Source organism: Bactrocera neohumeralis, chromosome 4 (genome assembly GCF_024586455.1).
Source record: "Bactrocera neohumeralis isolate Rockhampton chromosome 4, APGP_CSIRO_Bneo_wtdbg2-racon-allhic-juicebox.fasta_v2, whole genome shotgun sequence".
In the NCBI taxonomy this organism is placed as follows: Eukaryota; Metazoa; Arthropoda; class Insecta; order Diptera; family Tephritidae; genus Bactrocera; species Bactrocera neohumeralis.
The window spans coordinates 7920009-7947798 of NC_065921.1; the positions used below are offsets into that span (position 1 = coordinate 7920009).

The window sequence follows — 27790 nt, forward strand, 5'->3', positions numbered from 1 at the left end:
TACTATCTTGTGTTTGAATATTTTCTTTATAAAAAATAATATGGCAACCCTTAAAAAATTTCGCTATTAAAGTTTTTAACAACAAGAATAATATCAATAACACTCTTTTATATATTTTTTATAATTAATTAACTTGTTTTTGAATAGTTTCTTTATAAAAATGATGTGGCAACCTTTAACAATTTCGGTACTTCAGTTTCTAACAATAATTAATAATATTAATACTCGTACACTATTTTTTATCTTTCGTTTTTGATATTTCATTTATCTTATGCATTCAAATGCTAAATTTTATATGCATTTTTTTACATGTGGCAACGCTTTAGAACTTTTAGCGCTTTTTTTATTATTTACGTTGTCACCAACTTTTACTATTATATTTTTTACTTTTCTAAAACAGAGTTATTTTAAAAAAATCTAAAAATATGGCAACGCTATCAAAAAATATTATGCTGAAATTACAAAATATTTTGATATGGAAATCCTTATTGTAGTATTTACCTTGTATGAAGTAAACGTGACGCTTTGCCAAAATAACGGTACAACCAAAAACATTATAGGTGGCAACCCTTTTGAAATTTTACAGCTGTTGTTATAATTACCATAAATCTGTTACCAATACATTTTATTTACCTTTAGTAAAAGAGAAACATTTTAGAAATCTCTGAAAATATGGCAACTCTTTCAAGTTACTATGCTGTAACTAAAAAAAAAAACATTTTAACCAGAGACATTTTTATTGTAATATTTAACTTCCAGTCTACATCGTGTCGCCTTGCCAAAACTGTTATTCAAAATAACGGTACTTCCTACATTCGGTATTTCAAATTTGGCTGTGTGAGCCATCCCTACTGGCCATCGGGCTTGCAAGCTGCATCAGTTATTGCCGGTTGGTTAAGCAGCTTTTGATTGTTGTGCTGCATTACTCTTGTTCGTCCATCGAACACAAAATTCCTAAGATGCAACATGTTCCAAAGTTCGTAACAGCCGTGGAAACACACAAGCACACACACACACTGTGCGAAGTAGCTTTGCATTGTGAGGATGTGTGTGTTTTGTGAGAGACAAAAAAGCATTGTGGTTGGCAAACTGTTGCAGCAAATGTGGCATTGTATGCGGCAGCTGTTGTTTTCCAAGGCTCGAAGCAAATTCTTGCATTCACACACACACATACATACACATATTTATACACTCATTTGCAAATATACGCTGTGTTCTACCACTTGTGCGCTCGTATTCACAGTATTTGTAGAGAATCTTCTGCCTTGCCACAATGCAATACGATTTTGTGCGGCTCAAGCAAGCCGTTCGTACCAACAGAGCGGCTGAAGCAAGCTGAGGGCGACTGTGCGGCATTTGCCTCAAATTGCAGTTGCGGTTTGGCGAGCAGCCCACTTGCAACCCGCTGGTGTTGCTGCCTGGCTTAGTGCTCTATAAATATGCATACACCCACACCCAGTCACACAAACACACATACAAGTGCGCATTTGGAAGTGCTCTGTTTCAGCCTGTGCGCGCCTTGTCTGCCATGTGACTCATAAGTACCGCAAATGGCATGTTTCTACACTCTGCCGCTCACCGCAGCCCACACAACCGGTAGTTTGCCGAAGCTGTCTTTGCCAGTCGCCTTGTCGGCATTTCTTGACTTGTTGTCTTGTGTGTTGCCACAAGATACTAAAGCATGGAATTGATGCGAAAAAAAATTTATAAAAATAAATACAAAAGCATTTTCAAATGCAAAAGCGAAAAACAAAGACATTTCTCTCATTGCATACGCGCTATGACTCAGCGTTGCAGCCGTTGCAAGCTAACTTGTCTATATATATATATTTATATATATATATAAATATACAAAACCACTGCAGCTCCTGTCTGTCTGTGGTGCCTGCCTCCCTCGTGTGCACGGTTTTTTGTGCTCGTGTCTCTAATTAAATTCGCTTGTTTCCGTTTTTGTTGCAATTCTGAAGTTTATTGTGCATAATTAATTTTTACGGCTACATTAATATGCGTGTATGCTGTATAAAAACTCATCCAATATTATTTAAACTTTGCAAAAATATTTTTTACTTATCGAAATGTATATTTTTCTCTTTTCAGGTAAATTAATTTTCACTGAACAGTTATGTCTGTGAGTAACATACAAAAAGGAATGCATGGCTCTTCTACTGACGATTGTTTTAACTCGTCAGCATGCACAATTGCCGAATGGAAGCCTACACACAGCGAAAGAGGCAGTATGAAAAATATATTAAACCTATCATTAAATTTTTTTTTATGGGTAAGAATGTTCATTTGAAAAAGTTTTATAAGTTAAACACACAAAATATTTCAGATATTTTTTAGTTGGATCCAATATTATAGTGTATTTAAAAGCGCTTTGATTTGTTTCAAAATACTCAGTGCTTAGCATTTGTAGATACATGTATTCGAGCTGCTCTAGCAAAAGGGTTCTTACTAAAATATAACCTTTACGAGACGAGAAGTATTAACTATAAACAAAGACCAGTTCCACTCTCCGTTCACACACCGTCAAAGGCTAACTGGAGAGGCGAAGTTGCTGGAGAAGCAGCGCAGTGAGCTTTTTCACGAATACGTCGAAGCTCAGAGAAAAGATTTGAGAGCGACTTTTCTAGAGGATCTCTTTGTGTAGCTTAGTATTGGGCTACCGGATCACTGCATGTCGTTCAGCAAAAATGGGTGTTGTTAAGGCAGCTGTAGACGCATTGTTCTGAAGTGTAGCCTCCTTTAGAGAACTGAGCTTTCATTCAGACTACGTTCACATTTGGTCAAGGAGTGTCTTTTCTCCCTATCAAAGAAGTGAGCTTTCACTCCGACTGAGCGCAAATGTCGTCAAGCAGTGTTTATTCTATTAGCAATTCTATCAAGCTAAGTACTTCATTATCAAACTTTAGGTGCCTGACCATATCGAATTCGCTGAAAACTGCAAAGCTCATGTGCTTACAACAGCCTCCATCTACTTATCACTTCTAACGAAATGAGAACGAGCGGAACGAGCCGTGGTCTTCCAGCGTTTTATGATAGCACTAGAACTATGGATCTCGCCTGCAAGTTCACGGTTGTTGACCAACTTTTGTGTGACCGCGAGATCCTTTTTGCATAGGGTAGAACACGGGAGATCCATTGAATTGCTTCCTATCAACACAGTTGAGCATCAGTCGTAAGAGTTTTTGAGGTAAGGCTGTACACTGGGTTTGTCAGGAAAGTAATAGAACTGAGTCGATTTAAAAAAAAAAATGATTTAACCAATCGTTACAATTCTTTCAAGATATTCAAAATTGGCTCCTTCTGTGTCGATGCAGCGCTGCCAGCGAGATTTCCAAGCATTGAAGGCGACACGGAAGGCATTCTCCGAAATAGTCTTAAAAGCCGACGTGCATGTTGCTTGGATTCCCTGTGATCTGTATGAGCCGAGGCGTTATCGTGGTGCAACTTCCAATCGGCTGTGATGTCTTGTCGGACCCGATTGAGCCTTCGTTTGAGTCTGTTGAGGATTTCCACGTAAAACTTGATGTTGACGGTTTGTCCAGTAGGAACAAATGGACGATGCCTTTGATGTCACATTGTCGGTGTTTGTCGAAGTCGCAGGTCTCCCAGCACGTTCTGCATCAGCGACCTCTTCCCGGCTCTCCAAAAAGGCCTGGTGCCACCGAAACACACCACTTCTTGCTAAAGCAACAGCAAGCCTGTTCATTCATATCAAATGTCTCTGTTCCAGATTTACCGAGTTTCACACAGAATTTAATCGTGTACCTCTGCTCTAACGAACGCTGCATTTTCTGCTTGCACCACTCACAGAGACCCATCGCGCGAAAAGGTTTGTCCTGACTCTCCAGGTGCTCGGAGACAATTGACTAGCAGCTAGTTCGTTAGCTAGGAATGTCGTCTACCGAATCCAGTCGGTGCGCGTACGTTCCGAAGTACAGTCGCGGCGGAAGAAATTCAGTCCCATTACTTTCCGGACAAATCCTGTAGTATATAGTTGTCCTGCAGACTGACGGATCAAAATCAAGTTCTTGTATGAAAACAAATATTTTCACAAAATTAGTTAAAAACAACCCTGCGATTCCCGAGCATATTGTTCAGATCGAACCACTATAGCTCGTGAAAGGTATTGTAGCTTCGATGCTACCAAAGTTAACGTTTTTTTATGCATTTTCGCATTCATCAAAAGTAGTTATGATCGATTTTATTAGGAAACCATTCTGATGGTGGCTTGCCATGAATCTAAATTTGTTAAGTTAGTTCATACAAGCATAATCAGAAGCACGTAAAGAAAATAATCGCTTTTGTGTTGTTGCTTCATTTGTTTTCAATTATTATTTAACGGACTTTCTTCGCTACCCTGCATAAGAATGACGTCATTGCTCAACACATTTATCCAATTAAAATTTCAAAAATAAATATTCGCATAATTTATGAAATTAAATTTTTTCCTCGAGTTTAATGCATCTCATTGCTTATAATTAACCCATCGAAAGAGAGAGAGAGCTGGAGAGACCTAGTGTAATATTGCAACACCATGCCACTAAAAAATAATAATAAAATTAGTCTCAATTTCAGCATTTTCAGCTGCTTCTTCATCTTCGCTCGCTACCAATCTTGCCAACATAATATTATTTTTTTATATTTATACTTTCAAATGAGAGCATCCAATTAATAATGCCCCGCTGCAGTGCCGGGCGCCCGCGCTGCACGTACTTTTCTCCATATTATTACAATATTTTGCACTTTTGTCTCATCAACGGAGCAAAGTTTACACTTCTATGCGGACATGGCATACATTTTAATTAAGCACTTTTTATGCGATACTCTGCAGCTGTAAAAAGCACTAATAAGACCAGCAAAAATTACCTGGAGTGGCTATGTAACGGCCAGCTATGTGTGGCACTATCGAAAAAGAAACGCCAGAAGAGCTGAATACGCAGCGTAATGACGACACGACCTGGCCAGCACTGCCGCCACGCTTCCCCCTGCTCTTGGCGCTCTTTCTCGCTTGCCGTGTAACCGAAAATTAATTGACCTACTTTGCACAACTGCGCGTTTTACTTAACACTAAAACTCACTTCGTAGTAGCAGCAGCAGCAACAAGCAGAGTCTTTTGTTTCCAGAGATCTCCCTGCGCGTCGTCAGCTGCTCCCTCACCTGCCCTATGCTAGTACCTACTTTTCACCTATTTGCCTGCGCCATCATCACCAGTTTCTAATGCTGTGCGCTTGTGTGTGGCAAGGCGTCTGTGTTGCAAGTACAACTGCGGCTGCTGCTGCACCTTCGGTCTAAGCGTTTTTTGTTTATATTTTTGCTTTTGTTGTTGCTTTAGATTTCATTCGATCTGCCACAGCGCTCGTAGCTGCAGCCGGGCTGCTTGTTAGCTAGCTGCATCTGATATTCATAAAAGTTCCTTTCACTTTTGCTTTTGGAGCGCAATGGATTTTCTAAAGCACCGAAGCAATGAATTGAAAGCGGCCGCCTTTATGGCCAGCTCTGGCTATAGCTTCTGATCTTAAATTCATGCAAATGCTGATAATGTTGACTTGTGTTGACGACGACGACAATATGCATGCAGCACGCACACTCACACACATACATATGTGGCACACAAAAATCTATGCCTCCATTTAGTTGCAAGCACTTTGGCGCCTGTATGTGCATGTGTGTTGCAAGTGTTTGCGTGTCGGAAAATTGAGATTTATAGGTGAAACAAGAAAATGGTGTGGCAAGTGCTTAGCAATACATACAGGAATACTGTGTCAAAATGAAATGTGTCAGGGCACACGGAGTTGTGGCACAGAGAAGCATGCAAAATGCTGTAAATTGTTTGGAAATTCATGGCTTTTGCGCAGAATATGAAAAAAACAATATTTTTGGTAACAGAATCCATGTAGCTGAAGACAATGCCTGTTTGAGAGATTGAAATTGACCGAAAATCGTTCTGAAGTCAAAATGTAGCTCTCTTTCTGGGCCATGAAAGCTCACAAATGTAATTGTCTAAAGTAGGTAGCACTGCTTGCACTGTCACTATTTGCAAAGTATTTGTTATTTTTGTTGTTTCATATGAGAATTATTTTCGAAAATGCGTGCAAAGCAGTTGAGAGCTTCCGCATTTCATGTTTGGCACACAAATTTTGGTGCCATTGTGAGGAACGAGCAAAAGTTTCTAAAAAGCTTTTAACTGCACAAATGTATTTAGAACAAAAGCTTAGCTTTTAATACTTGTTATTGATAATTTCTTATCATTAACATACCAACTCAACACTTCCTTCTTGACTGTCCCGAGTTTAGGAGATGAAGACTTAAACACTTGGGTGTGTATACCTTCAGGCTTGCCATTGAACTGGAATGAGAATTAAACGCCTGTGCAAATGTGTATTGCTAATTTATAAATTCGAACACAGTAGTTTTTCTTTTCTATAGTTTCACAGAGGAGTATATACAGCAGTCCACGTGCGATCTCTCTAGATTTTACTATTACTTGGTTGTTGTATTCGTGCTATCGAAATTCTGTTTAAAAGGAACACTTGTTAGTAGATAGCCGAAAGATCGCGATTTTTTGAGAACTAAAAACTATAGTTTATATGTTTCAAATTTTCAAGAATAGCGTAAAATTTTGGTGGAAAAAAATTTAATACATCCCGAGTTACACTCGAGCTCTGACGACGTTCGATGAAATCTAAAGCGAACTCTCTCTATACGGTCGACAAAACCAATACACAAATTGTTAAAATGGCGGCGTTTGAAAACTAGCTCAATTTTATCCAAAATGTTGAACGTTTTGGGCCGACTAAAATTTGATTTTTGATGAAAACACTGCTTGGTCATTGTGTGCAAGACAAAAAGCTTAGCTTCATTTGGACGGAAGCTAACGAGTGATCCAAGTAGTAATACCTTTTTCTATAGACTCTTTTTGACAGACCACGCGTGAGTCGAGTCAAGCTGTCAGGTACTTTTTGTTCAGTCTTTTTTTATTACGAAAACTCAAGTTCTGTAAAAAAGGTGATTCGAGCGCTTCGTTCAACTTATGGTCAACATAGCCTATCTGAGAGTGTAAACGAAGACTGTGGAGAGTCGATTCGGTGCCGTTCGCAGCAACTCGTACTGACGTATGGAACGACTTGGCACAGTTTACGTCGAGATCTTAAATTGTAAGCATACAAAATACAACAAGTGCAAGAACTGAAGCCGCTCGAGTTTCCCAAGCGACATCTTCGCTCTATGAACTCTTGAAAAGTTCCAACATTGTCCACAAAACACAACGATTTGATGTGGTTTGTGCTCCGGTGGAATCATTGGTCCATATTTCTTCAAAAATGATGCCGGTGAGAACGTAGCCGTTAATGGCGACCGTTTTCGAGCCATGATAACCAACTCTTTGATGCGTGAAATTAAAGCTCGTCATCTTCCGGCGCCACTTCCACACATCCACATTCAAAAAAGCAATGCCAAATAATGTTATTTCGAATTATAATAAACATTCTCCATTAAATTTGAAGTTTTTGTGTTTTTTTTTTTAATCAGGGAACCTCGAAACGGATTACCTTCTATAAAACGCTTCAAAGATACAAGAGATTCGAAGTCATTTAAAAAAAATCAGTTTTATACAAAAACTTTTATTCAAAACAACACAATTTCAAATTCCTCGCAATTACGTAAATAACAAACCCTTGCCAAAGTTTTCCCGTCACTTGCGGTGCAATTCGAAATCGAATTAACAATTAGCAGTAAATTTAAATTATATTTCACACGCAAACACTTGTGACCTACAGAATTATACATATGTATACTCACATAATGTAGGTATCAATCAGTTCCAGCAATCTCCACCTTCGACCTAATTAGCAGCATGTACACTCGAGTTGTTGTTCTCATTTGACCATGTGACAGCTTCACGTAGCTGACTTTAAGCGCATGTCACAGCGTTTGTTGTTGGACAGTCGAGGAAAACCGACGCTGCAACAATGAAATGTATTGATACTTGTGGGTGTTGTTGTGGTTGTGTATGTGCTGATATCGCATGGCATTGTGTGCGCTCGTACGCGAAGGAACTCAGCATAACGGTAATTATCAGTTATAACCATGCATTGTTTAGTGCAGCTACTGACACTCATGAAGCTGTGATTGCTCTGCCGCATGTTGTGGCATGTTAGTTGAGCGAGGTTGAATTCGTATGAGAAATTCCTGTATGAGGTGTTATCATGGCTTTCGTGGAAAGTTCTTAAATTGGTCTATTTTAGAATGATCTTGAAATATTTATTTTTTTTATGTTTAATTTTCTAAAGTTCTGAATATAACATCATTCAATCGGGCTTCATGACTTCTTTTACTTTTTTTGCTTTCTTTTGCTGCTGCTGGAACGAATGCCATGAACCCAATTTTCAAGTACCTACTTTTTAACTAAATCAAGTAGTATGTTGTGAATAACACTTGCAATATTGACTTTCAAAACTTGAAGTCTGATTCCACTTCAAATAACCATACAAGAAGTAGTATAAAGGTGTTAAGTTACAACACAATAATTTCATATAAAAAAGCAATTTCTTAAAATAATCGAATCTCCAAACATTTTCTCGCAATAATTGGGGTTTTGCATGTGCTGTGTAGTACTTTGCCCCGTTATGTTGGAGCCAGATGTTCTCAAGATCAACTTCTTCCAATTGCGGCCATAAAAAGTTGGTTATCACAGATCTATACCGCTTTCCATAGACATTAACGGTGCCACAAACTTCTTTACGAAAGAAGTACGAACCAATGATTCCAGCAAACCCAAAACGACAGCAAACTGTCAATTTAGGAATGTCATGGATGTTCATTAATAATTTGTGGATCTTCTTCGCACCAAAATCGACAGTTTTGTTTATTTTCTGCACCAATTAGATGAAAGTGAGCCTTCAGCGCAGAAAATTATTTTCTTAAAAAAATCATTATTATTTTCAAGTTATTCCAAGGCAAAAACAGCAAATTTAATTGGTCTAATGGCTTCAGTTCTTGAGCGAGTACAATTGTATACGGATATAAGCCCAAACACTTTCTCAAAATCCGCCAAGTTGTGGTGTGAGACGGTCCCTATTCTTGAGAACGTCTTGGAATCGACAAATTGCGATCATCAGCACCACTTGCCTGAACGGCAGCAATATTTTCATTCCCTCGAGCGGTTCTCCACCGCATTGGCACTTGAACATCATGTGAATAAAATGTTCGCTAGAAATTTTCAACAATTCGACAAATAGCGAGCACAAGTGCATGATTATTATGGCCATAAAATGGCAAATCGCCCGAAGAGTTGCAATGGGAGAATGACTATTTTGCTAATAAAAATGGTAACGTTGTTCTTTCTATAAATTATAAACATTACTGAATACAATGAAAAAAGAAATACAAATCAGGACTTTTCAAAATGGCCGAAACAACAATTACAAATCATATCTCCCTATTGGAAAACGCGGTGCCTAGATATTCCTAATATCATAATAATATTATTAGTATATGAAACCGATTATATGTTAAGGCAATAAGTCGTAAAGAACACTCATTTTATGGATATGAATTTATTTTTTGCTTATTTAAAGTCAATCTTTCGAAAAAATGTTTAATTTAGCTTTATTGCAATCAGGTGGCAGCACCGTATATTTATAAAATTTTAAGCTAGACGAAGCGAATTTACTTTACTACATTTTAAAAATATTTAATTTAATTCGTATATTTATTTATCGCAATATCTCAATTTAAAATACGTGGCAACCCTATTTACTTGTTATCAACCCTCCTTTAACAAAGTTTTGGAATTTAGTACGCCTAAACTAATTTTCAAAGTCTTCAATTTAAAACTCATAAAAATATTAAAAAAGGGTGGCAACCTCGTTTTTACTTAAACTATAATTTAAAAAATTTAGATCAGTTTTTGTGTGATTTAACATTTTCATGTTTAAAATTTTTAGTTTCTTTTATTTTAAAACTATTGTATTGCTAGATAGTTGGCAACTCTGGACAGCAACAATTTCTTATACTTAAAATTAAATTAAAATATCATTTATTAAATGGTTATGCTCAAAAAATTATCAGTACGGGGTCATTACTTATAGTCTATGTAAAATGCATCAGGCAACCCTTTTTATACCCACAACTTTATCCATAATTTTACGCTCAATTTCACACTCAAATTCACCATCAACTTTACTCTTAATTTTAACCTAAATTTTACCCTTTACTTTATCCTCAATTTTACCCTGAACTTTGCCCTGCCACGATGTTTGTTTCATCCAGAAGGAATTAGACATCGGGAGCATTATAAAATGTTTATATAAATGGTCAGCATGATGAACTAAACTCTATTTAGCCATGTTTGTCTGTCTGCCCGTCTGTGTGTATATATACGAACTACTCCTTTTTCAGTTTCAGTTTTTGAGATATCGACCAGTAATTTTGAACCCGCCCTTTTCTCAGCAAGAAGCTACTTATTTGCCGGAACAGCAGTTATCAGACCACTATAGCATATAGCTGCTATACAAACCGATCTATCTTATAAGGAAATTTATCGTTTTTTTTTGTTTCAAAAAGTCTTAAGGAAAAAGTTAGGTAATCCAAATATTAGTCTTAGCGACCAGCATGTTCTATGATATTTGGAAAATTTTGAATTTGTAGACGCAAATGTGAAATTCCAAAATTCTGACTAAGAAAAATTTTTCAACGCAGCTTTTCGCAAGCTATTGGCAGGAAAATCGTGCGTCAGCAAATATTTTTTGCTATTTTCATAATTCAAAATACCCAATTGATCATATATCACTCACACTTACGCAATTAAGCAGCCACTTTTAATGCTTGCGCTAGTCAGTCGGTGAGTCAAGAAAAATTTCAAGAGCTTTCAGCGTCAGCGGAAATGCCATAACGAAGGAAAAAAATTTCTAAAAATAACGGCAATTAATTTGTTTGTGATTTATGTGCGGGCTCTTGTAATGATGTTGTTGCTGCTGTCTTTCACACTAAGTGAGCACATAATCTACTTTACATTTACAAAACGCATTAAAAGCATAAAAATGTAGAAAACACTCTTACATACACACACACACACAAACATGTTTAATATTAGTAAATGCCAACATCAGCTTTAAATTGAATGCCAGCTGCTTGTTTCGCACACACAAACGAGCATTTGCAACGCTCTCTCTCGCTGCCGTTTGCATTATCCTTTTTACTTCCTTGCTGCCTTCCTTCCGGTTTCGGTCATTACTGAGTCACAATCTGATTTGTAAGCACATTTTTTTCCAGCTTTAAATACTTCAATATATGAGCGTGCTTAGAGACCAGATCCCCGCGCTACTGGCCGTTCGCATAAGTGCTGACATGTGGTGCGCCCGGTCGTATACGTGATGTGATAAAAATCTCGCACTCAGCGCAATAAAATAAAAATGTGAAAAAAATCTTAAAAATACAGGAAAATGCAGGAAAACGGAAACGCACAATTTAAATTTATGATTTAATTAAAAGCTCGCTTGTCACCGGCCAGCGTTGGGGGTTGCTCTCGGCTACCCTTACCAGCATTTTACACATTGCTGTGCCTCTTCTTCATGCACGCGTAGATATGCTTTTTTCATCAACGCCATTGTGTTGCACGCATCAGTCTAGACGACACTGTAGTGCCACTTGTGCGTCAGTCAAGCGTTTGCGCTCTTGTGGCAGCCAGCGCCGGGATGACTCACGTCACATGCTTACCCCATCATGCTACACATCCGTTTTGTTGTTCCTTCCCCGATGTTGGGTTGATGTGATTACCCAACAGCCGGCACAGCTGTGCAGTAGACTCGAACAGCTGTCCGCTACCGCAATGACGTACAAAAGCCACGGAAAATACTAGCAAGTAACGGCTTGCAATTTTGTGTGGCTACAAGCCAAGCATATACAAGTGTATGTGGTGGCAGATTTATATATTTGTATGTTGTTGGATATTTTCTTGAGTTGCAAGCGCAACTGTAATGTAGAGGGATATTGTTGGAATTGTTGTTGTTGCTTGTGTTGACTGCTGCTCTGCTCATATTCTGAATTTGTATTATGTTGTTGCTTCAGTCCTTTTTTCTTCTGTGTGTTGCTTTATCTAAGAAGGGATTCATTTCTTGAGTTATTACATTAAAGTCGACCATAAAAATATTGAAGTATTAATAGAACCTTTCTTTTAGTAGGAAAATGGTACAATAATCCTTTTTGTAGAAGGAAGTAAAGAGAGAGTTTAGGAATTGGAGTTTTCTGTCGGGGCAGCTCGCAATCAACCCTTGTTTCAGACTTCTCGACCACTATGGTGTCTTTCAAGTGAAGGTGGTTGCCATCAGCTTTCTTCGGAGAGGTGTGCATTCACTCCGATAGTGGATTTGAATTCGCTGGCTGTACCCTCAAAACTAGTCAAGAAGTGCATGACCTCTCTATGAGACTTGAATGGATGCTCGGTGACTGTGGAATTGACGGAAACTGTAAATACAATGTACTTGCTAGGGAGGACACCTTTACACCAATTTGATCTGTTTGGTAGCGAGTCAGTTTTCTGATATTCTCTTGCGTTCTAGTATTTATGAACTTTTAGTGAATTTGGCAAATACTTTGTCGTTCTATGAGATCCGCTTTTACGTGTTTATGGGTAACATAAAAGACGAACAGTTGCCTTTTTGAGATTCACAAATTAAGATCAGCTTTACGACCGAACCTAAAATCCTTTTTGATTAGGAAAGCCGTAAAGTTTAATATGTAGTTATAATGATCGCATATTAAGGAACTTGGACGTCAAAGCCACAAAGATAGTGGCATATGCAGACATTGCCATCTTAAGAAAGGGAAGGTGTCTAAACACCATTAGCAGTGTTATGACCACTACTTTCTTTTCAGTCCAGCATCGCAAGTGGATCTGGGGTTTTATCTGGAGAAAACTGATCTCCTTCTCTTCATAAAGGAATACAAAATCCTTCCATGAAGGCTCCCATCAATAAATGGTACACAGCTCTCTGTTGTTGTAACGGGTACCAAATCCCTGTTAGAATGATAAGGATTAGATAAGTTGTCATCTAAAACGATATTAGACACTGGAAGAGGTATCGATTATAAAACCGTAGAGCCTAGTGAAATTCGCGTGAAGCGCTGGTAACCTGAAAGATGCCTACAATTTGAAGACTTCATGGGAAGCCTGTACCGTCAAAATACTAGTAAAGATTTCTAAATGAATTTATAGTTATAGAGATGAGGAGCCTCGTCATACCAAAGTTGAGTTCACATTCTAGCTCACGGGTACACGATTTGAAACATTCTTCTTTATCGTATGTTCCATTAGTATTTTCGTGCAATATTTCCTTTATCTCGGATTTATTCAAAAGGTTTTAGCTGTACTTCCTTTTCATCCCCTCACAAGCTCTACTCAAAGCAAATTTTACTTTGAAAACCAGATTACTCACTTCTCATTCAATTTGTATGCAAATTTAAAGCTTCAAATGACATTTGTCATTGCACACGTTTTACACTGAATTTCGCACAAAAATGCATTTGTGAAATATAATTTATTTACATGCGCATATTTCCGATAATGACTGTTGCACTTATGCAAAATTCCTTTCGCAAAATTCACTTACATTTTATTCTCACGTATCGGAAACTTTGCGCTCAGACAAAAACTGCGATAAGTGACTGCAACTGCAAATGTCAAAAAACGAGAAATTCCTCGCTACAACAACTGCGACACAGCACAGAGCATGAGACAGCAAGAAACAATGCTGGCAGCCAGCGCTTCCCTAACGACGTCAGAAGGCAAGAACTTTGCGCAACAAAGGCATTTCCTAGCAACGCCAAGCAATTGTAAGCAATAACGGTTATGTCAGTAAAGAAACAAAAAAAATAGCAACAAGAATAAATAAATAAAAGCAACAAGCATATCAGCAACCGGAAATAAGAACTGAAATTGCGAATGAGCAAAAAAAAGCATACAGTGCGCGCATAAAAAGACGACGCAGTCACTTGTACGTGACGGAGTGACACGACAGCAAATAAGCAAGGAAGCAGAAAGGAAAAATATGCATTTCTTGTCGAATTCGGCACGCACTTTGATAGTAAGAATATTGTAGGAAAATAAAAAAAGGAATAAATGAAGTTCAGCTTCTTTTCAATATTTTTTTTCGTTTTCCATAGAATTTATGACATTTTCGTTTTTTTATTATTTATTTAATATTTATCGAACATTTTTTAACGAAGTTGGGTTTTTCAGCAGAAGCACTTTGCTTAGTTGGAAAAGCACTGATTTTCACAATATTTTTCCAATTTTTTTTTTTTTTTTGAAATTTTAACAAAGCAAGAAAAAACGTCAACTTCGATAGCACCAAAGCTAAGGTGAATAACTTTCATAAATAAACAAATGTTCCACACAAACACTTGAATTTGAATCGGTCTGGAAACTATTTGCTTTAGATGTCCGAACTGAACAATTTCTTTGAATATTGAAGCGAGGCTTTCGTTTATAATCTTTGCCAAATTTTGTGAAGAAAACTTGTCACATTAAATTCTCCATACAAGGACCTGAGTTCAATCGGCGAGTTTGTATGGTAGCTATATGCTATAGCGGACCAATATTAGATGTTCCGACAAGTGAGCAGCTTCTTGGCGAGGAGAGTTCGTGCAAGATTTGAGATGTATATTTGGAAAAGTGAGGCTAGTTCGCGTATATATGACGGACGGACAGACGGACATGGCTAAATCCACTCAGCTCCTTACATTGATCATATATAATATATTTCAGAGCTGGAGTGTATCCATCCATTCGGATGACATGACCTAGCCAGAATAGGCTGTGTTTCTTAATTCACTGAATTATGCCAATGTCATTGTATATCTCGTACAGCTCATCGTTCCATCGACTGCGGTATTCGCCGTTGCCAATGGGTAAATCTTCCACAAACCTTTCTCTCGAAAACTCATAACGTCGACTCATCAGATGTTGTCATCGTCCATGCCTCCGCACCATATAGCAGGACGGGAATAATGATTGACTTATAGAGTTTAGTTTTTGTTCGTCGAGAGAAGACTTTACTTCCCAATTGCCTACTCAGCCCCAAGCAGCACATGTTGGCAAGAGTTATTCTTGTTAATTTTGGTTCCAAGATGGACGAAATTATCTACAACTTCGAAGTTATGACTGTTAACAGTGCCGTGAGAACCAATTCGCGACTTCAAAGGCAGTTTCTTTGATGACAGCAGAATATATTGTCTTGTCCTCGTTCACAGCCAGTCTAATGTGCTTGGCTTCCTTAGCTAGTCTAGAGAAAACATAACTTAATCAAAAGGTGGGTATTTCATCCGAAGCTGTTTTGTTCTTTCGCCTTCTCGATTTAGCTCGCATTCAAATGGAGGTTTTTTGGCCACCGACAGGATACTTGGTCCAAGGCTGGAAGAAGTGAGCTTTTTGAGCCACATATGAAGGAATCGTTTCTGGCCATTCCTAAGTGATTGATGCTCAGAGAGCTTTCCTTACTTGCATGAACTTCAACAGATCGCTCCATCCTCCATCATTTAAAGTTCAGCGGTCGGAAAAAAATCTCCTGAAATTATTTCAATATTATAATTAAAAAGCAATAGAAGACGGGTTTGGGGTTATGATTGAGTTGATTTTTTCACATTTCATATATGTTTGAACGACTTAGCAAATTTTTAAGTATATAATATCAGAATATCAAATCATAACGTTTTAATCATTGTAAAGGTTTCTTGTACAGACGTATTCATACCTTCGGTACTTATATACCAGTTTTGTCCATTTTCTCAACATATTCGACGTAGCTGTTGCAAATACCATAAAAACCAAAAATTTCAGTTTTTGTCCTAAAAAAATATGCCACAGATACTAACTGTTTTCCTAGCTCCTTGTTTTACTCAAAAGTAATGAACACCCTAATATATACATACATATATATGTATGTGTAAGCAGCTCTTTAGTATTAATAAATTTTAGTTAAGTGAAGATTTTCATAGCCATAAATATTATACATACATATATATATATATATATAGATATATGTATGTCTATATGTTTGCAGTTTCTTGTTAATATATTCCCTTTTGCCCAAGGTATCTGCATGTCTTTTATTGGATGGTTGCGCACATTAAAATCTCATTAGTGTGCGACAAGTTGTCTGGATTTGCAGCTTCATATGGGTAAAGCATTAGCAAAGGCAAGAGATGATGCTGTGTTATAGTATTTGTGCTTTATTTATTACAAAAAACATTTTTATTTTCCTAATATTTAAACACAATATTTTAAAAAGCCTTTTCGGGTCAGAATTTACGCTTTAACTCCGGCTCATCGTGCACTCCAGAATGTGTATGGTTAAAAAACTGAATTAATAAGGTCTTCAAACACGCCAACATTTTTTTTCCAATTCCTAAATTTATTTACCGTTAAGAGAGCTTCTTTTATGCACATATATAACAACTGTATATACTTGTATATATTTTCTTCTCATATATATCACATACCATGCACCGTCATTTATTTCCGCAAGCAAAAACCATTCGCGATTACCTGAACGCACGAATCATGCACTTGCTTATCAGCACGCTGCTATCTAACTCACACTCCAGCTAATGACATATTAGCGGAATTTATTATTATCAAATCAATTACACTACACGCCTTTCATTGACGGCCACTTGGGCCATGCTAACGCCAGCGCTGCCTCCACCGCTTGCCTACGGACGCGCTGACAAACTTTCGCAATTTATAATTTCGCAGCAAATAAATGTCACAGCCAATGCTGATGCGCACATATTCACATAAATGTGTGTGTGTGCGCGCGCGAGTGTTTCGGTCTTAAGTTGATTGGTGGGCGGTTTTGCGGGTACACCATGGCGTATGCGTGTCATTTGACAATTAACACGCAGACAGTTCATAAACGTGTCACCGCTGGCAAAAAACACCTGTGCGTGAGTACGGTATTTATATGTGTGTATGTGTCTGTATGTATGTGAACTGTGTAGTTTTAATTAAAACTTGCGTGCTATGAATATGTGTCATAGACACAAAGGAACTAATGAACCTACATACGATAATATACCGCTACGCATATGTATATATGTGTGTGTGTGTGTTTGCTCATATGAATGATGTGCAAAAACAGGTTGACAAACATTTAATTAAAATGCAAAGATAAATTTAATTAAGGAAGCAAATATAAAAATGAAATACAATAATAAAACCAACAAACAGCTAAAGAAGTTGGCATAAACAATGCAGCATAATGCCGGCAGAAATAAAGATTATTATGAATAAAACTGCTGTTTTCATGCACACATTTGGACATATAAATATTTTAGAAATGTATATCCTGTACAGAAAAGCTTTTAACAACCAGAAAGGAAACATATAAAGTATATACAAGTGAAAAATTGATCAACGTGAGGAATTGAATGGATTTAGCTATGTCGGTCTGTCCCACAGTTTTAGAGATATTTATATGAAATTTGGCATACATCGTTTTCTTTCCAAGAGTCGCCTCATTTGTCGGCGCCACCGATATTGGATCACTATAGCATATAGCTGCCATACAAACTGACCGATCAAAATCATGTTTTTGTATGGAAAGCTTGTTTAATTGACGACATACCATCACCAAATTTGGCATATCTTATTTTCCAGATCAACGCTATAATCTTAGAGAAAATTGTTCGAATCGGTTCACTTTAACGTATAGTTGTCATACAAACTGACGAGAAAAAACTAATTTTTGTAAGAAAAACTTTTATACTTGACAAGATACCTTGGCCAAATTCGGCACATCTTATTTTCGAGTGCAACGCTATAATCTCTGAGAAAATTATTTTGAACGGTTGACTCTAAAATATAGTTGGCATACAAACTAATCGATCAAAATCCAGCTCTTATTAGGAAAACTTTTGTGTTTGACAAGATATCTGAAAAAAATTTGGCATAGATTGCTTTCCAATCCACAAACTTCTAAAATTTAATTCAGATTGGACCACCATAGCATATAGCTACCATACAAATTGACGCATTAAAATCAAATTTTTGTAAAGAAAACTTGTTCAGTTAACGATACGATCTGCAAGAAATCTCGCTTCTTCACTTTTCTGCTATAAAAAATTCAGCTGTGATGGGTATTAAAGCCTCGGTGCTGTCGAAGTTAAGTTTTTGTCATGTTATTACCAACAGTTGTTGCTCTTTTCGAGAATTATTTCAATATTTTCAATGAAAATCTCTGATTTATGCTTGCATTATTGTTGTTGTTATTGTTGTTATAATATAATTTCAATGTGCTGTGACATTTTGCATTTCATTTGATTATTGATAAAGCTCATTGCTTTAATGCCATTGTCATTCAGCGTTCAATTGTCTCTCATGAAAGTGTCTGCCCGTGACAGCTTTTGTCAATGGTATTGTTTTTGCAATTGTCAAATGCTCTGCAAAAGCATTGTCGAAGTGTTGTGACGGCTGACAAATTTAAATATTCACTCAATTGTTTATGTGGCGCTGGTGTCCACCCACATGTACTGACAAAGAGTAAGTGTGTGTGTAGCAAATGTAGCTGGCAGTTGATGTGTGGCGCAAGCGTATGTGTGTGTGTATGTGCAAAATAATGTGACAGTCGAGTGTCCTAGATAAATGCTTAATGTGTGTGTGCTTAAACATTTTGCATTGACAACCATATTTTGCCATAATAAATAATCCATAAATAAATGAAAGAGTCAGTGCCGAGTAAGCCTTGAGTTAAAGCGGATTTACTGATTTAATTTCACAATTGTTTGCTATTAAATATTAAATAATAATTATTTCTACCCTAGACTTAGATATTTTTATTTCTATAGCCATATATATTTCTTGTAAGAATGCGCTGAGTTCTCAAACGACTTTTAATTAAGTTCGCTTTCAAAATATTTGCTTAACAAAATTTGCAAATTGTTTAATTCTATTTAATTTTATGCTCTGCATTATAAAGATCTCCCCCTTTTCTTGCTTAATTTCCTCCATCATTACTTGCTTTGCATAAACGCAGCTGCGGCTGAACAATTTCGTTGAAATGACACTCCAGTGGCTTCAACTGGGGAAATGTGTGTACAAAAAAAAAAAAAAAACACAAAAAAGTTGGGGAAAAAGTTTAAAAGGCATAAGAAAAACAATAAAGAAATTTGCATATGCTTAAAATATTCATACAGATAATTCAACGCTGAGCGGCGCTTTGGGATAATGCGTCGAACGGGAAGTTGCGTACAAACAATGAGCGCTTGTATAGATACACATCCATTTTACAGTCTTACATATATATTGGAATATATTATAAAATACATACATACATATAATCGTGCTTATACATACATATACATGATAAAAAGACTTACATACACATTCCAATGCTTGTTTACGGATATAACACACCCCATACAGCGAAAGTTACGTATACGCCGCGTATATCCTGAATTAAGTTAAGTTCCCAGAGGTTTTTCTGTTTTTGTTATTTTCGTTTCTTGCTTTTGTTAATGCCCTGCAGAAAATTCATGATTTCGACAAATTAATACAACAAATTTAGTTATACATACTTCGTTTTACAGCTGGCGATAAAGTATGAGAAATTCAAAGAAAATAATTTAAAACAAGCTAATATTGTACCTCAGAGGGCCTTTTGACAACTTTGTCCCTTTCATACTTTATCTTATTAAAATTAAAATTCAAACAAAGTTATGGCCTTAATTGAGCCCTAAGTGGCAGCACTCTTATTTATTTTATTATTAAAATATATAAAAGATGCCAAAATAAGGAAATCAGTTGCTTTTTATAAATGCGGAAGATAATTTTAATTGTACCGAAAATAGGTATACTAAGAGTACCGTAATTCGGTACAAATTAGAGGACCTTGATGTGGTAGAAAAGTATAAAGTACCTAAACAACGCATTGAAAATAACTTAGTTTAGGTAACTTAAAAATGTTACAATTCAATTCGAATTAGAGTACCGTAATTCGGTAGAAAAAAAATTACCAGAATATAAAGTGTGTACAAATTATTTTGAAAATCACTTCATTGAATGTAGGTAAACAAAATACCGTAATTCGATACGAATAAAAGTACTGCTATTCATTACAAAACACTTACTGAAATATAAAGAGCGCACGAATCACTTTGAAATTAGAGAAACGTGTTTTGGAAGAAAGACTATTAACAAAGTATAAAGTGCTTCAACGTTAATGTGGAAATTGTTTAATTTAGGTACATATGTACATATACTAAAAAAGCTGCATTATATTACGAATTATAGTACCGTGATTAGATAGAAAAAAATTTACCAGAATATGAATTGCGTACAAATTATTTTGAAATTTATTTTATTCAATGTAGGAAAAAAGTTACCGTAATTCGGTACAAGAAAACTTACTAATATATAAAGTGCATACAAATCGCTTTAAATATTACTTAATTTAGGTAAAATTAAAGTATCATAATTCGGTACCGAATAAAGTACCATGTTTCGGTACACATTTTTTTAAAAATATAAAGTGCGTAAATATTGCCTTTAACCTTACTTAACTAATAGTACGTAGAATAAAAGTACCGAAATTCGGTACAATAAAATTCCAGGAAACATAAAGTGACTCAATGGAACTGAAGACATGATAAAATGGTATTTTCTCTTCAGAGACAACATATTTATTTTTATTGGTATATTGAATTCTAGCCTATTTAGAAGAAACTAATTTAGCTCTAAATACATTACTATTGATTGCCGTGTATTTCCCTGCAGGGCAGTGCTTAGTGTGTCACTTGTAAACTCGTACACTTAATGCGCATTGCCGCCCTACGCAGCGGTCGACCACATCGCCTTTTTACTTTTCCCTTTTTGTAACACCATTAAAAACTGGGTCAGCAGCACATTGTGTCGTTTGTCGTTTGCCACTGGTTGATAGCCGGAATAGTTGGTCGCAAACACCAAACCGCAGTGCCAGCATGCGGCTGCTATTATTGTTGTTTTTGTTTAAAAATTGTTTTATTTCATTTTAATTTTTCGTAACTGTTATCGCTAGCTTGAGCTGCCATTACCGTTACTTCAGCTGCCGCCTGTCAGTCACTGACTGGCATGACGCAACTCCAAATGTCACTTTAGCCAACACAAGTGTGACCATCCGTTTTTGTTTTTTTAATTTTATCATACGCCATTTTATTTTATATCATTTGATTTTTATTTTATTTGTATATTACTGTTTCAGCTGTCCGTCGCTGCAACTGGCGTGTGGAGACCAGCATGCCCACACACACATGAATATATTAAAATGTGTGCACACATTATTCCCTTTAACGGCATTTGCCACTTTGTCCCATTTGCATTATGCTGGCGGTCCTTCTGCCGCACTCACACACACACGCACGCACTATACAACCTTTTTATTATAATAGTCATATAGCGTAGTAGTGGCGGCAGTAGTTTCCATTATTGTTGTTGGCTTGCCTACGTCTCCTTGCCATTCGGCTTAATGGCCCCCTCGGTGCGGCGACCATAAGAGACACTCAAAAGCGTCGCAACATAGCGCGGAACACATTACATCTTATCACGTGACTGACATTTTAATATTGCATACGGTCATCCTTCTCGTAGCAGCTGTACAGACTTTTCCCTTTGTTTGCGTGTGTGTGTGTGCGTTTATTATTTGTTTGCCGTAAACTATTGCATTGTTTTGTTGTTGGCTCAGCGCTACTTTGTGAAATTGAAAACTTCTTTTAGCATTATATTCCATTATTTTTTTTAATGTTTTTTTGCTTTATGCATATGTTTTTTTTTTAATATTTCATTTAATTATTATTCTAGTTTTTTCTTTTCGTCTCAACTGACCACCTTTGTGCTGTAAAAGTGAAATTGAAATTAAGCACTTTGTTTGTTTGGCTTGCGGTGTTTAAATTGCTTTATTTACTTCACTTTCATTTCCATTAATATTTTGTGCTATTTTGGCTGTGCCAGCTGTTTTTTATATGCTTAACTCTCATATATTTTTATATGGTCCGCATGGCGTATGAGTGACATGCAAAAGTCTACATTTCAAGAATTCATGGCACTTTTTGGAATATTATATATTATTAAATATCCTTCAAAAACCCATTATAAATTTAAGATTCAGTAGGCGATATTTCGTGTATAAACCTAATACGCTACTATATCAAAATTGATCCGGACTGGCAATTTCGATTCCATTTTACGTATTTTTATATTATCGCCGTCAAAATATGCTACTTTTAAGCCCATATAACGATCTAAACGCTAAAACAAATTTTCTATATCTGATTTTGCTGCCTTAAGTCTTTTTAGCAATATTTTGTTTCGGTTACAGATCAGTTTTGGAGTACCATTCGCTAAATTGTTGACTAGTTTCGACGTTATATGCTAAACCCATGTCTCGTACACACAAATGTTTTGTTTCATGAATGAAAAGACTCCACCTATATCGGTTGGCATCGCTTTTACGACCTCTACTCGATTCCAGCTTAGCATTCACACGCTTCATACTTGAAACATTAACCAAAAAATTAACAAAAACTTTATCCACAAAATTAACCAAAACATTAACCAAAATATTATTCAAAATGTGTTGACTCGATCCATAAAATATTTTGAGAGCCGCTGCTTTCTCTCTACTGTAAACATGATGATTTTGAAGTACTGTTTCTTAAATTTTTCCATGTTATCGTCTTAACAGAGATAGATGGGCGACTTGCTTGAGACAAGCTTTCGCCGAATTAACTTATTACCACTTTTTCAAAACAAACTTCACGCTAATGTATATAGCCACTGCTTAAAATATGAAAAAAAAGTAACAAAACCTTTCTTTCTTATACCAGCTTCTGCTGTCAAAGCATACTCCTCAAAAATAACCAAAAATTTCATCAACTTAAGTAGTTTGGAGTGCGTTTTCATCAATTCCTATAATCACTCTAATTGGCATACAAATTTCAGCTAATCTACAGTTATACGATTAGCTAAGCGCTGCATGCCAGCTTGATTTCTCAGCGTGCAGTTTGCCAATTGCAATTTAATCAGCTAATCAATTATGTGCAAACTGCAAATATGGAGACCTCAACCGCTGCAAAAGCGCTTAGAGTGACTCGTTAGCACAGTCAGAAACTCGGTGCAAGCAAACGAAAGGAACAACGTGTGAGCTCAGGTGGAATGCAGTAGCCAAATGCTGCACCAATAAGTGGTTGCAAATTGATTTGATTTCGTATTGAGGAACTTAGCTGGATTGCTGCGCAGTTGCTGGTGGAAAGCATGCTGGCGGAATGTAGCCCAATTCCATGAACATACCCAGAAAATGGTATTAAATACGAAATTATGATTTTAGCTGCTTCTGATGAGAGTGCGCTCGTTTCACTTGACGAAAGTTAAGTGTAATTAGGTAGAAGTACAAATTTCGAAGTTAGTTAGCCAGAATATGGTAATTAATTGCGAAGTCAGCAGTTATCTAATAATATCGAGAAAAATATATTTTTAAAAGAAGTTGAGTCTTATTTTTGCTTTTCTATATGAGGTTAGTTTAGGTTAAAAGATTGGTTCAGACAAGGCTTTCAGTTGAACAGCTTATAATGCTAGTCTGTTGTGCTACCTAAGATTCCTATATAACTGATCATAAAGACCCTTATGAATCGTCAAATCATTGTGCTTATCCTAAATTTTTTGAAGCCGTTAATGTTCGTTTCAGTTATATCACCTGGTTTGCTGAAGGAATAACTGTTGCGATGTTTTAACTTCAGTCCTTGAAAAGCTGGACAATGGAGTTGAAAGTGCCTGTATGTTTCCAATTCTCTTTCTTTCTTACAATTTTTACAATTTGCATGCGATAGATTTTTAGCCCAACCACATGAATGCCCAATTGAAAGGGTCCAGGAAAAATTCCTAGAATTGCGCAGTGTTTGGTAGATTAAAACTAAGCTTGACGGAAAGCTCTTTACAGAAAACATTTACACCAATTTTGCTTTCTACCTTTGATCGAAATGGTGAAGAACTCTCTATGTTTCTTCTCCAGCGATTTCTCCGGTTCAGCACACTAAAGCTAAGCTTGGCGGAGAGCTTCTTAGAGAAATCTCTCCCCGCAACATTACCTTCTAACTTCGACACATCGGTGAGAAAACTCAGAACGTATTTTCTTCAGCGACTTCCCCCATTCATATATTTCTTGTTGGTAGAGCAACAGCCACTAGGAGTAGCCTCTACGACGCAATAGTCCAAGTTACCTATGTATATAAAATTATATGGTTGTTTTTTATTTCTCGACCAAGTTGTGTCTCTGATTTCTATTAATTTTACTTCTCCAATAATGTGAACTTTCACTCAGAAATATATTTAAATTGAATGAAATTCTGTCCTTTAAACTTTATACTATTAGATGACCTTGATCAGATGATACGACGATAGGTAGTACGTAATGAAAATGAACTTGGCTTTGTAGCCGATCAAAGGCTAACTCCTTTCCTGATATAATTTATCAAATGTTTAACGGCTCTATAATAAGATACTAATCTCAGTCCCGTTTAATTCTTTGGGTGAGTACATACTGGCGCTTACAACCAAATTGCAACTTATCTCCAACCAATACTGATTTAATTTTATATCTTTTTAAATTTATTTTCAATATAAAACTCCAAAGCTTAAACAGCAAATATCAATTCCCGTTACTGGCTTCTCCACCATTATTATTAATTTCCATCGTCGTACTCGTTTAACATGCAAATAATTGCATACGGTGCTTTTGTGGCATGCCACATTTTAATTGCAAAAGAACTCTTGCAGTCGGCACACAAATAATCATCACTTTGTCATGTTAAATGAAATATTTAACACATTAAATGTGCAATTTGCATCAAGTGTCATTTACCAAACACCAAACAATTAATGCGCGGCTACAAGGTATTTAAAACAATCAGCTGAAAATGTTACCTGATATAATTAATACTTCAGTTTTGTATTTAATTATATAAAGATCATACAGTTGCACAATAAATGAAACGCTACAGACAATATTTTGAAAACAAAGTGGCTTGACACTGAACTGATAACCTCGCTTTGTTCGCTGACTAATTTTTGGAACTGATAATATTCTAAAACCACTCGTGAGCTTTGCCCTCTAACATTGTTGATGATTAGTGTGTGGGTGAAAATATAAACCTATATGGTAGTATGCTGATTAAATAAATATTTAGAAAGTATTAATATAAACTTATTAGTCTTACTGATAACCCTTCATCGTTTATGCAAGTCGCTATATAATGTAAAATCACTTGAACATTCCTCGAAACAAATATATATCTGTATATACATATATGTATGTACATACATATGTAAATAAATAAAGACGCGACTACGTCTAATTCAAATTGTTGCGTTAAAGTTTGATTAATTTCAGAGGTGTCTGATAAACTGGTTGAATATACATACTCTCCGCTGACAGTATTATTTTTACAACTAATTGTTAACCTTATAATTAGTTAAAACAGTGAAATTTAGTAAGGAATTTATACTAAATAAGTACATTAGCATATATTAAGCGTGAATTTAATAATTGTTTTCCAGTTTAAGATACATCGCTTTATGCTTCCTTCCTACCTAGCTTCACTGCGGGTACCAAATGAAACCCAATATTAGGCACAATCTTGTAATCATTACGTGACGACCTAAATATAAGATACATTTTTCGACTACTGTAAAGAAGCCACTCATCTTTGAGTTTGAGATACTTTCATGATTATAATTTTGGCAATAGCACAACTTTGATTGCAATTCTTTATCTCTCCTATTGAGCTAAATTTATCATTACTTCTCCTACTGAGCTAAAGTTATCATGTAATCAACTATCACGATTAGTATTTCCATTAGAGTGCTACTATAAGCATTTTATTTTAACTTCTATTTCTGTACTACTTATTGTGGTATCTGTAATTATGCTATAAAAGTGCTATTATAATTTATTTAATTTAACATTACCGATAATTGGAGTATATTTATTATGTATTTTAATTACAAGTACTCTTTAGTATATAAACTTAATAGTAATATATTTAATATTATTTTACGTTAAACAACATGTTTGTTCTAGGTATTATGATTACCATTACTATTACCATTATACCATTACTACCCTTATTACCATTGATTTATTTATCATTACTAGCATATATTATAAGATATATCAAATGATTTCTACTGTAATTACAAACAAAATTACTATTAAATACCATTAGTACGGCAATTGCCATTACTATCCAAATTACCAATACCAATCCAACTACAATTATCTTTCTTTCACTTGTTGAAAGTTTTTTTTTTCAATTACAATTACAGTAACTATAGCCAATATTACATTTAAAAAACATGCGTGCTTTAGGTATTCGAATTACCATTACAATTACCAATACCAATACTATCAAAATTACCATTACTTACTTTATTGCTGCTAAAAATGCATATTACGTACATTAAAATCAGAATTATCATTATATCTTCTAATGCAATTATATTATAATTACAATTACTTTTAAATTTATTTATATTTTATATACATACGAACCCCATTTTTACATTGCAATCGCAATAACTACTGCTAATGTTGCAATAAGCAACACGCTTGTTCTGGGAATTAAAATTACCATTACAATTATCAGTACCATTACCACCACAATTACAATTACTTTATTTATAACTGCTAAAAACTATTGACACGTAGATTGAAATTACAAGTACCATTTACATTTCTTCTGTAATTATATTTACAATTACTAATAAAATTACTAATGCCATTTTAGCACCATTACTTTTCTTTTACTTATTACGTGCCTATTAGAGTTACAATTACAATAACTATAGCCAATGTTACAATAAAAACTTGCTTGTATTAGGTATTTTGATTACCATTACCTACTTTATTACTGTTAAGAAATGTTATATCATACATTAAAATTACAATTATCATATCTATTGCTAATGTTGCATTAAGCATCATCTAGGTTCTATAAATTACGATTATCATTACCATTATCAGTACCATTACCACTACAATTACAATTACTTTATTTACTTACTGCCAAAATTGATTATCACACTTATTCAGATTATAACTACCATTACAATTTCTTCTGTGACTATATTTACAATTACTAATACCATTACTACCCCATTACTTTTGTCTTATTTTTTACGAGACTATTATAATTACAATTAAAATAACTAGAGCTAATATTGCAAAAAGCATCATCCTTGTTCTATAAATTACGATTACCATTACCATTATCAGTACCATTACCACTACAATTACAATTACTTTATTTCTTACTGCCAAAATTGATTATCACACTTATTCAGATTATAACTACCACTATCATTTCTTCTGTAATTACATTTACAATTATTATTAAAATTACTAATACCATTACTACCCCCATTTTCTTTGTTTTACTTCTTACGAGACTATTATTATTACAATTAAAATAACTTGAGATAATATTGCAATAAGCATCATCCTTGTTCTATAAATTACGATTACCATTACCATTATCAGTACCATTACCACCACAATTACAATTACTTTATTTATTACTGCCAAAATGGATAATAACAATTTTTCAAATTTTAATTAACTTTATCATTTCTAATCTACTATTATAATTATTACAATTACTTCTTAAATTACCAATACCATTATTACCACATGTATCTTAAATCTTTTACTTCTTAGTCTCACAACTAAAATTATTATTACTTCTACTGGTCTATCACAATTAC

General features: G+C 35.5%; 1 protein-coding gene across 3 annotated transcripts in view; it reads left to right on the plus strand.

Annotated features, from left to right (window-relative positions):
* LOC126756875 (uncharacterized) overlaps nucleotides 1-27790 on the plus strand; it is a 375204-nt gene that overhangs the window by 194033 nt on the left and 153381 nt on the right. The window contains exon 1 of one of the 3 annotated variants that reach the window (XM_050470360.1): nucleotides 2157-2234. The exons of the other annotated variants lie outside the window; for them this stretch is intronic. The gene's annotated coding sequence lies outside the window, so the exon portion shown is untranslated. Of the gene's footprint in view, nucleotides 1-2156; nucleotides 2235-27790 lie in introns of those variants that run through there. 3 annotated transcript variants of the gene reach the window in all.